The sequence below is a fragment of the Pan troglodytes genome, chromosome 17, assembly GCF_028858775.2.
Source record: "Pan troglodytes isolate AG18354 chromosome 17, NHGRI_mPanTro3-v2.0_pri, whole genome shotgun sequence".
Taxonomy (NCBI): Eukaryota; Metazoa; Chordata; class Mammalia; order Primates; family Hominidae; genus Pan; species Pan troglodytes.
The window spans coordinates 61,192,145-61,202,006 of NC_072415.2; positions in this window are offsets into that span (position 1 = coordinate 61,192,145).

Consider the following 9,862-nt stretch of genomic DNA (forward strand, 5'->3'; position numbering starts at 1 on the left):
TGAGATCAGGAGTTTGAGACCAGCCTGGCCAACATGGGTGAAACCCCATTTCTACGAAAAATACAAAAATTAGCCAGGTGTTGTGGCGCACACCGGTAATCCCAGTTATATGAAAGCTGAGGAAGGGGAATTGCTTGAACCTGGGAGGCGGAGGTTGCAGTGAGCCAAGATCACGCCACTGCACTCCAGCCTGGGCAACAGAGTGAGACTCCATCTCAAAAAAAAAAAAAAGAAAAAAGAAAGAAAGGTGGATCTGACTCTTCCAGGATCACACAGGTCTAAGAGGTAAATCCAGATTTTCTGTTATAATCCTAAGGTCGTTCTACTCTAGCCCTAAGACACACAGGTACCTCTCTCTTTCACTCCTACAGCCTGTGCTTTTTTTTTTTTTTTTTTTTTTGAGACAGAGTCTTACTCTGTCACCCAGGCTGAAGTGCAATACCTCACAGGTTCAAGTGATTCTCATGCTTCAGCCTCCCAAGTGTCTGGGATTACAAGCACCTGCCACCACGCCCAACTAATTTTTGTATCTTTAGTAGAGACTGGGTTTCACCATGTTGGTCAGGCTGGTCTTGAACTCCTGACCTCAAGTGATCTGCCTGCTTTGGCTTCCTGAAGTGCTGGGTTTACAGGCATGAACTATTGCACCCGCCCTGTGCTGTCTTTTAAGATTCATTGGTGAGGCCGGGCGTGGTGGCATATGTCTGTAATCCCAGCACTTTGGGAGGCCGAGGTGGGCAGATCACGAGGTCAGGAGATCGAGACCATCCTGGCTAACACGGTGAAACCCCGTCTCTACTAAAAAATACAAAAAATTAGCCAGGCATGGTGGCATGTGCCTGTAGTCCCAGCTACTCGGGAGACTGAGGCAGGAGAATGGCATGAGCCCGGGAGATGGAGCTGCAGTGAGCTGAGATCATGCCACTGCACTCCAGCCTGGGTGACAGAGCAAGACTCCGTCTCAAAAAAAAAAAAAAAAAAGATTCGTTGGTGAACGAGTACATTCATTTGCTAGGAATTCTTGGATGTTTGTTTACAAATGCGTATCTCCTCAACCAGACTCTGAGCCCTTTTAATCAACTCAATACATTATGAAACAAACAAGAACAATGCAAGCAGACTAAAAAAAAAAAAAAAATGTGCATCTTGTCCCCGAGTAGGAACGCCCCATAAATCTCCTGATCTTCCAATATGCCCCTTCTCCCCTGCACAGCTAGCAAGGGTTCTGGGGTAGGGTTTCTGTTTCCAAAAGTGCCTAATAGGGACTTGCTTATCATTAGTTCTCCAAATCTGGGGAATGCTCATTTGTTTGCCTGTGTGAAAATGAATGTATAGTTTACCCAATACACACACAGACACGCACACACACACATATATGTGTTAGTCAAGCACAGAGAACAAAATTTGGAGAACTGCCAGATCATGAAGAGTGTTTAATCCTGGGGTAGGGCCAAAATGTCATTATAGGCAATTTTCACCTTTTGTGAATGCTTACAGCTTATTCAAAAAATATTTTCAAAATAAAATATTGAGTATGTATAAAAGAATATCAATAAAATGTAAGTAAGGTATGAAGAGTTATGATACAATAGACACTCATATACTCACCACCTGGGCAAAGAAATAGAACACAGTACTATTTCCTCTGAAGTCCCCTGTTAGCCCTCTCCAGTGCCATCCCTGCCCCTTAGCCTTCAGAGATAACCATGTCCCTGAATTCTGTATTGATCAGTCTACTTTTCTTTTAGTTTTACCATATATGTTTGCAGCCTGGACAAGCTTGTTTCATTTTGCATTTTTGCATTTTTACATTTTCAATAAATGGAAATATACTCTAAGTACTTTTCTGCAACTTGGGATATTAATCCATATTGTTGCATATAGTTCATTCATTTTCAGTGAGTACAGTTTATTTGTTTTCAGTGCTATATAGTATTCCATTGTATGAATATATTATAATGTATTTAACTATTTTGTCATTGTTGGACAGCTGCATTGTTTACAGTTTTCATTTTTTTAATATTACAAGTGAGGCTATTATGAACATTTTTGTACAAGTCTCATAGTGTTACACATTGCCATTGAGAAAAATATCTGAGAGAGGAATTTCTGGTCATAGAGTATGTACATATTTAACTTTACTAGATGATGTCAGTCTTCCAAAGTGGTTGTATAAATTTATACTCCCACCACAGTCTTTGGAAGCTTCCATTGATCCTCTTCCTCATCAACACTCAGCAATTCTTGTTAGACTTCTTAATTTTAGCTGCTGGGTGGGTGAGTAATAGTGTCTCATTGTAGTTGTAATTTGCATTTTGCTGATTACCAATGAGGTTTAGCACATTTTCATGTTTATTGGACATTTGGAAATCTTTTCTGAAGTGCCTGTCGATTTAATTTTTTTTTTCTGTTTGTCCTCTGGTGCTAAAACTGAAAACATGTTCAATACTTTACTCTATTTTTCTACTGGGTTTTTGATGTCAGTTTTTGGTAATGCTTTCTACATCCTAGAGATGGGACCTTTAATATGTGCAGCAACGATTACCGCCAATTCCTCGGCTTGCCTTTTCATTCTCTTCGTGGTGTCTTTTGATGAACAGGAGTTCCTAAATGTAATGCAGTCAAACTTAGCAATCATTTCCTTTATGTTCAGTACTTTTTGTGTTCTGTTTGTTTCCCTACCCTGACAGCATGAAGATATTTTCCTATATTATTTTCTGGAAGCAATCTTGTTTTGCCTTTCATCTTTAGATCTACCATCTAGATTGATTTTTGTGTATGCTGTGTGGGAGGGTCACATTTCTTTTCCTTTTTCATGTGGATATCCATGGAGCTATTGAATAGAAATGAGTACCCTTTTCCCACTGTCCTGCAGTACTGCCTTTTCCATAAGTGTGCATGTGCCATAGATCCATCTCTATCCCATTGGTGTATGAGTCTGTTCTCACATTGCTATAAAAAGCTTCCCGAGACTGAGTAGTTTACAAAGAAAAGAAGTTTAATTGACTCAGCTCCACAGGCTGTACAGGAAGCATGGTTGGGGAGGCCTCAGAAAAAATCATGGCAGAAGGTGAAGGGGAAGCAAGCACATCTTACCATAGTAGAGCAGGAAAGAGAGAGCAAAGGGGGATATGCCACACACTTTTCAACAACCAGATCTCGTGAGAACTCACTTACTATCACAAGAACAGCAAGGGGGAAATCTGCCCCCATGATCCAATCACCTCCCACCAGGTCTCTCCCCACATTGGGAATTACAATTTGATGTGAGATTTGGGTGGGAACACGGAGCCAAACCATATCAATTGGTCTGTCTATGTTTGTTATACAGTATAACAGTATAATGTCTTATTTTAGCTTTCTAATGAATCTTGCTTCCTGACAGAGGAGATCTTCTTCAAGATGATGTTAGCTACTCTTGACCTTTTGCAGTTCCTTATGAATTTTTTGTTTTGTTTTGTTTTTGTTTTTTGGGACAGAGTCTCGCTCTGTTGCCCAGGCTGGAGTGCAGTGGCGCGATCTCGGCTCACTGCAACCTCCACCTCCTGGGTTCAAGTGATTCTCCTGCCTCAGCTCCTGAGTAGCTGAGGCTACATGCACGTGCCACCACACCTGGCTAATTTTTTGTATTTTTATTAGAGACGGGGTTTCACCATGTTAGCCAATATGGTCTTGATCTCCTGACCTTGTGATCAGCCCACCTCAGTCTCCCAAAGTGCTGGGATTACAGGCGTGAGCCACTGCACCCGATCTCCTTTTGAATTGCAAAATCACCTTATCTGGGCCTGGTGTGGTGGCTCACGCCTGTAATCCCAGCACTTTGGGAGGCAGAGGTGGGTAGATCGCCTGAGGTCAGGAGTTTGAGACCAGCCTGGCCAACATGGTGAAACCCCATCTGTACTACAAATACAAAAATTAGCCAGGCATGGTGATAGGAGCCTGTAATCCCAGCTACTTGGGAGGCTGAGGCAGGAGAATCGCTTGAACCTTGGAGGTGGAGGTTGCAGTGAGCTGAGATCACACCACTGCACTCCAGCCTGGGCTACAAGAGCGAGACGCCATTTCAAAAAAAAAAAAAAAAAAATCACCTTGCCTGTTACCACAAAAAGGGAACTTTGATTGGGCTTGCACTGAATCTGTAGATTGGTTTTGGAAGAATTTATATCTTTACAATATTGAGTCTTCCAATTTCTGAGCATGATATCATTCTTTATTTAGTTAGATCTTTTTTTCAGTAATGTTTTTATAGTTTTAAACATAGGCATCTTGAACATCTTTGGTTAGAATTATTCCTAGGTATTTAATTTTTTTGATGCTGTTTTAAAATTTAATTTCCAAACTACTGCTGGACCCTAGAGATGCAACTGATTTTTATACTGATCTTGTATTTCAAAATCTTGCTATACTGGTCCTTTCTGCATTTATTGAGATAATATGATTTTTCACTTTCATTATGAAAGTGTGGTAGATTATAATGATTGATTTTCCAAAGCTGTCACTCTTGCAGTCTGGAAATAAGCTCCACTTAGCCATGATACATTATCCTTTTTATATTATATATCACTGGATTTGGTTTGCTAATTTTTTAAAGGATTTCAAAAATTGATATTAATGACACTGGACTTAACATTTTCCCTTTTTGTAATTTTGCTGTCAGGTTTGGTATCAAGGCTATGTTTTAAAAAAATAAGTTTCGTACAGTGGCTCATGCCTATAATCCCAGTACTTTGGGAGGCTGAGGCAGGAGGATTACCTGAGGTCAGGAGTTCGAGAACAGGCTGGCCAACTTGGCAAAACTCCATCTCTACTAAAAGTACAAAAATTAGCTGGGCGTGGTGGTGAATGCTGGTAATCCCAGCTACTCAGGAGGCTGAGGCACGAGAATCGCTTGAACCCGGGAGGCAGAGGTTGCAGTGAGCAGAGATCATGCTGCTCACTGCATTCCAGCCTGGGAGACAAGAGCGAGATTCCATCTCAATAAATAGATAAAAATAAAAAATAAGTTTGGAATTATTCCTCTTTTTCTATTCTCTGGAAAAGTTGTGTAACAGTAGTGAAAGGGTTTCCCTAAAAGTAAAAACTTACCACTGAAGCTGTCTGGAAGTGAAGTGTTCTTTGTGGGGAAGGATTTAGTAATAAATTTAATCTCCTTGATATATATGGACTATTTAGATTTTCTATTCTTGTGTCAGTTTTGATTAAGGGGTATTTTTGTTAAGAAGTTGTTCATTGTCAATTTTCCAGTGTAATGCCCAAAGTTGTCATAATATCCCCTTATCATCTTTTTTCTTTTCTTTCTTTCTTTTTCTTTTTTTTTCTGAGATGGAGTCTCACTCTGTTGCCAGGCTGGAGTGCAGTGGCATGATCTTGGCTCACTGCAACCTCCGCCTCCCAGGTTCAAGCGATTCTCCTGCCTAGCTGGGACTACAGGCACGAGCCACCACACTCAGCTAATTTTTGTATTTTTAGTAGAGACAGGGTTTCACCATGTTGGCCAGGATGGTCTCGATCTCTTGACCTTGTGATCCCCCTACCTCGGCCTCCCAAAGTGTCTTTTCTTTTTTCTGTGAGATAGTCTCTCTCTGTCACTCAGGCTGGAGTGCAGTGGCAGGATCTTGGCTCACTGCAATCTCTGCCTCCATGGTTCAAATGATTCTTGTGCCTCAGCCTCCCCAGTAGCTGGGATTACAGGTGTGCACCACCACATCTGGCCAATTTTTGTATTTTTAGTAGAAATGAGGTTTCACCATGTTGGCCAGGCTGGTCTGGAACTTCTGGCCTCAAGTGATCCGCCCACTTTGGCCTCCCAAAGTGCTGGGATTACAGTCATGAGCCACCACGCCCAGCTCCCTTATTATCTTTTGAATATGTGTGGTATCTGCAGTGATGGCTTCTATTTCATTCCTCATGTTGGTTGTTTGGATTTCACCCTTTCTAAATTACTCAGTAGCTTATTGATTGATTTCTTTCTTTCTTCTTCTTGTTTTTTTGAAATGGAGTCTCATTCTGTCACCCAGACTGGAGTGCAGTGGCGTGATCCCAGCTCACTGCAACCTCTGCCTCCACCTCCTGGGTTCAAGTGATGCTCCTGCCTCAGCCTCCTGAGTAGCTGGAATTACAGTTGCGTGCCACCACACCCAGCTAATTTTGTATTTTTAGTAGAGATGGGGTTTCACCATGTTAGCCAGGCTGGACTCAAACTCCCAACCTCAGGTGATCCACCCCCTTCGGCCTCCCAAAGTACTGGGATTACAGGCGTGAGCCACTGTGCCTGGCCATTGATTGGTTTTTTTTTGAACAAATAACCAATTTTCAGCATTGTTGAATTCTCTATTTTATTTGTTTTGTATTTTATTCATTTTGTTTTTATCATTACTATTTCTTACCTTCTACTTTTTGGGGGGGTTAATTTGCCTTCTTTGAAAAAAAAGTTTTTTTTAGAAGAATGCTTAGATCGTCAACTTTTAGTATTTCTCCTTTTCAGTTGTGCAATTAAAGGTATATATGTCTCTCTAGGCATAGTGTTGGATGCATGCCACAGGTTTAGAGATTTATATTACATATTATTACTTGGTTCAGAAATATTTGGTTCTGGCCGGGCATGGTGGCTCACTCCTGTAATCTCAGCACTTTGGGAGGCCGAGACAGGAGGATCACCTGAGATCGGGAGTTCGAGATCAGCCTGATCAACATGGAGAAACCCTGTCTCTACTAAAAATACAAAATTATCTGGGCGTGGTGGCACATGCCTATAATCCCAGCTATTCGGGAGACTGAGGCAGGAGAATTGCTTGAACCTGGGAGTCAGAGCTTGCGGTGAGCCGAGATCGTGCCATTGCACTCCAGCCTGGGCAACAAGAGAGAAACTCCACGTCAAAAAAAAAAAAAAAAGAAAGAAAATAAATATTTGGTTCTAAGTTACTTTTTGATACTGTCTTTGATCTAAGTGTTACTTAGAAGTTTATGAATTTCCAAACATATGGAGATTTTATAGGATCTTTTAATTGATTAAAATTTCATTTCTACAGTGGTCAAAGAATATATTCTGTGACTTCATTTTTTTTGGCATTTGTTGCAAATTAATGGCCCCAAACCTGATATATGTTTGTAAATTGTCTGTGTCCTTAAAACAAATATGTGTTCTGTAGTTGTTGGGTTCAGTGTTCTATATATATGTCAGGTCAAATTTGTGAATCATGTTTTTACAATTTTGACTTTCAAAAAACTTTTTATTTTTAAATATAACACACCTTCAGAAAATCACATAAAACAACGTACTGCTTAATGAATTTTTATAAGGTGAATATTTTTGCAACCACCACTCATGTAAGAAGATAGAAGCTTGCAAGCAAGTGCCCTCTGCTAATCATAGCCATCATCTTACCCCACCCGAATATCTACTATTCTGACTTTTATGGTAATTATCTTCTTGTCTTCATGATTTTGTCATCCAAGTATAAATACCTAAACACTACAGTTTAATTTTGACTTTTTAAAAACTGTTTTTATATGTCTCTTAATTTGTAGTTTTCCTCTTCTGTCTCTCTCATAATTTGTTTTAAAAAACCAGGTCATTGGTAGAGTTTCTCTTATTCTGGACTTTTCTTTTTTCATTTTTTTTTTTTTTTGAGACAGGCTCTGTCACTCAGGCTGGAATGCCGTGGTGCAATCTTGGCTCACTGCAGCCTCAACCTCCTGGGCTCAGGTGATCCCCCTTTGCCTCCTGAGTAGCTGGGACTACAGGCGCACCACCATGCCCAGCTAATTTTTGTTTTATTTTGGAGACAGGCCTTCACCATGTTGCCCAGGCTGGTCTTGAAGTCCTGGGCTGAAGCAATCTGCCTGCCTCAGCCTCCAAGGGTGCTAGGATTATAGGCGTGAGCCACCACACCCGGCCATATTCTGAATTTTGCTGATTACATTTCCATGGCATAATTTAACATATTCCTCTATCCTCTGTATTTCTTGTAGATTAGTAATTGACGGCAGAGGACTAATCAGAATTATGTTGGTTTTGTTGTTGTTTTTTGACAAGTCTTCATGAATAGTTGCTTGGTTTTTGTTTTTTTCTATAAGGAGGCACCAAATGTCTGGAATTCCCTCTTTATGAGATTTAGAAGGTATTGGTGTTCAATGTCTAGGTGCATCAATTCATTCAAGGTTGCAAAATAGTGATATTATAGTTCTATCATTCCTCCTTCATTCATTTGCTAGAATACTTCTAGAAAGAGAAAATTTACCTCATCTACTATTTAATTCCCAATTGTACAATTCAATAGAAAAGGCAAGATAAATGCTTAATTATTTCCCTTTCCCTACCAGTTTTCCAAATAGAGACTTGGTTTCTCAGCAATCCTCCAAGGGTAACCAATTTGAATTTTTGTGTGTGTGTGTTCTAATGAACCAATGGATTTAAACACATTTGATGTGTTTCATCCATTGCAGTAATTACCCTTGATGTTCAAATTGTCCCATATTTGGGCAGTTGGAGTGCTAGTTGGCTCCTGTGTTTCTGAAAGCTTCTTTTCCATCTGGTAAAACGAGATGCTCCAGGCTCATCTTGTACAATTCTTGTCCCAGACATCTTTCCCTGAAGCAGTGGTTTCTTTTAGTGGAAAATGATATACTACTATCCAAATTTGGTTACTGAAAACAGTTGGAAAGATTATTTTGTGTGTGTATTCTTGCCCCATTCTACTTCGCCCTGCTCTTGCTCTTCCTCTTCTAGGGAGCATACAGTTAGTATCATACGTGTACTTTTTCTTTTATATCCTTCATGCAGTCTCAAGTTTTACACACACACACATCAAAATGCCATTCCTTAGCAGTTTCCTAAGAAAAGGCTATAGAATTAATATCCTTTTTAATGTTCTGCATGTAATTCTTCTGCAATATTCATATTGAAAGTTAATTTGGGCCGGGTGTGGTGGCTCACACTTGTAATCCCAGCACTTTGGCAGGCTGAGGCAGGCGGATTACTTGAGGTCAGGAGTTCGAGACCAGCCTGGCTAACATGGTGAAACCCTGTCTCTACAAAAAATACAAAAAATTGGCCGGGCGCGGTGGCTAATGCTTGTAATCCCAGCTCTTTGGGAGGCCGAGGCGGGTGGATCACCTGAGGTCAGGAGTTTGAGACCAGCCTGTCCAACATGGCGAAACCCCGTCTCTACTAAAAATATAAAAAATTGGCTGGGCGTGGTGGCGGGCGCCTGTAATCCCAGCTACTTGAAAGGCTGAGGCAGGAGAATTGCTTGAACCTGGGAGGCGGAGGTTGCAGTGAGCTGAGATTGCACCACTGCACTCCAGCCTGGGCGACAGAGAGAGACTCCGTCTCAAACAAACAAATAAGAAGTTAACTTGGCTAGATAAACAAAAAATCTTGGCCTTTATCTTCTTTCCTTGAGTATCTTAAATAGCGTACTCATTTTCTTCTGACATAAAATGTTGCTATCAAAATGTTTTTTGACAAGCACATTTTCTTTCTCCTGTAAGTTACTTGGTGTTTTTGCCTATGTATCCAAAAGATTTTTCTCCTTTTTTTTCTAAAGTCTAATATTTTACTAGAATATGTCTTGGTATTGGCTATTTGGGGTCAGTTTCTCCAGTTATGGTGTGTCCTTTAGATTCCTTTCAGACTTTTTGTTTGTTTTCCTCAAAGTTTTGGGAAAAAAATGCATTACGGTTTCCTAACTATAATTTTGGATTTGTCTATTTTTTCTTTTAGTTCTAGTTACTTTCTACATTTTTGAGTCAGTGCTGTTATATACATGCAAATATAGATTTGCTAGATCTTTCTGGTAAATTAAAGCTATCATTATTATAAAAGACCTCTTTACCTCTAGTAATGTTTCTTGCTTTTAAA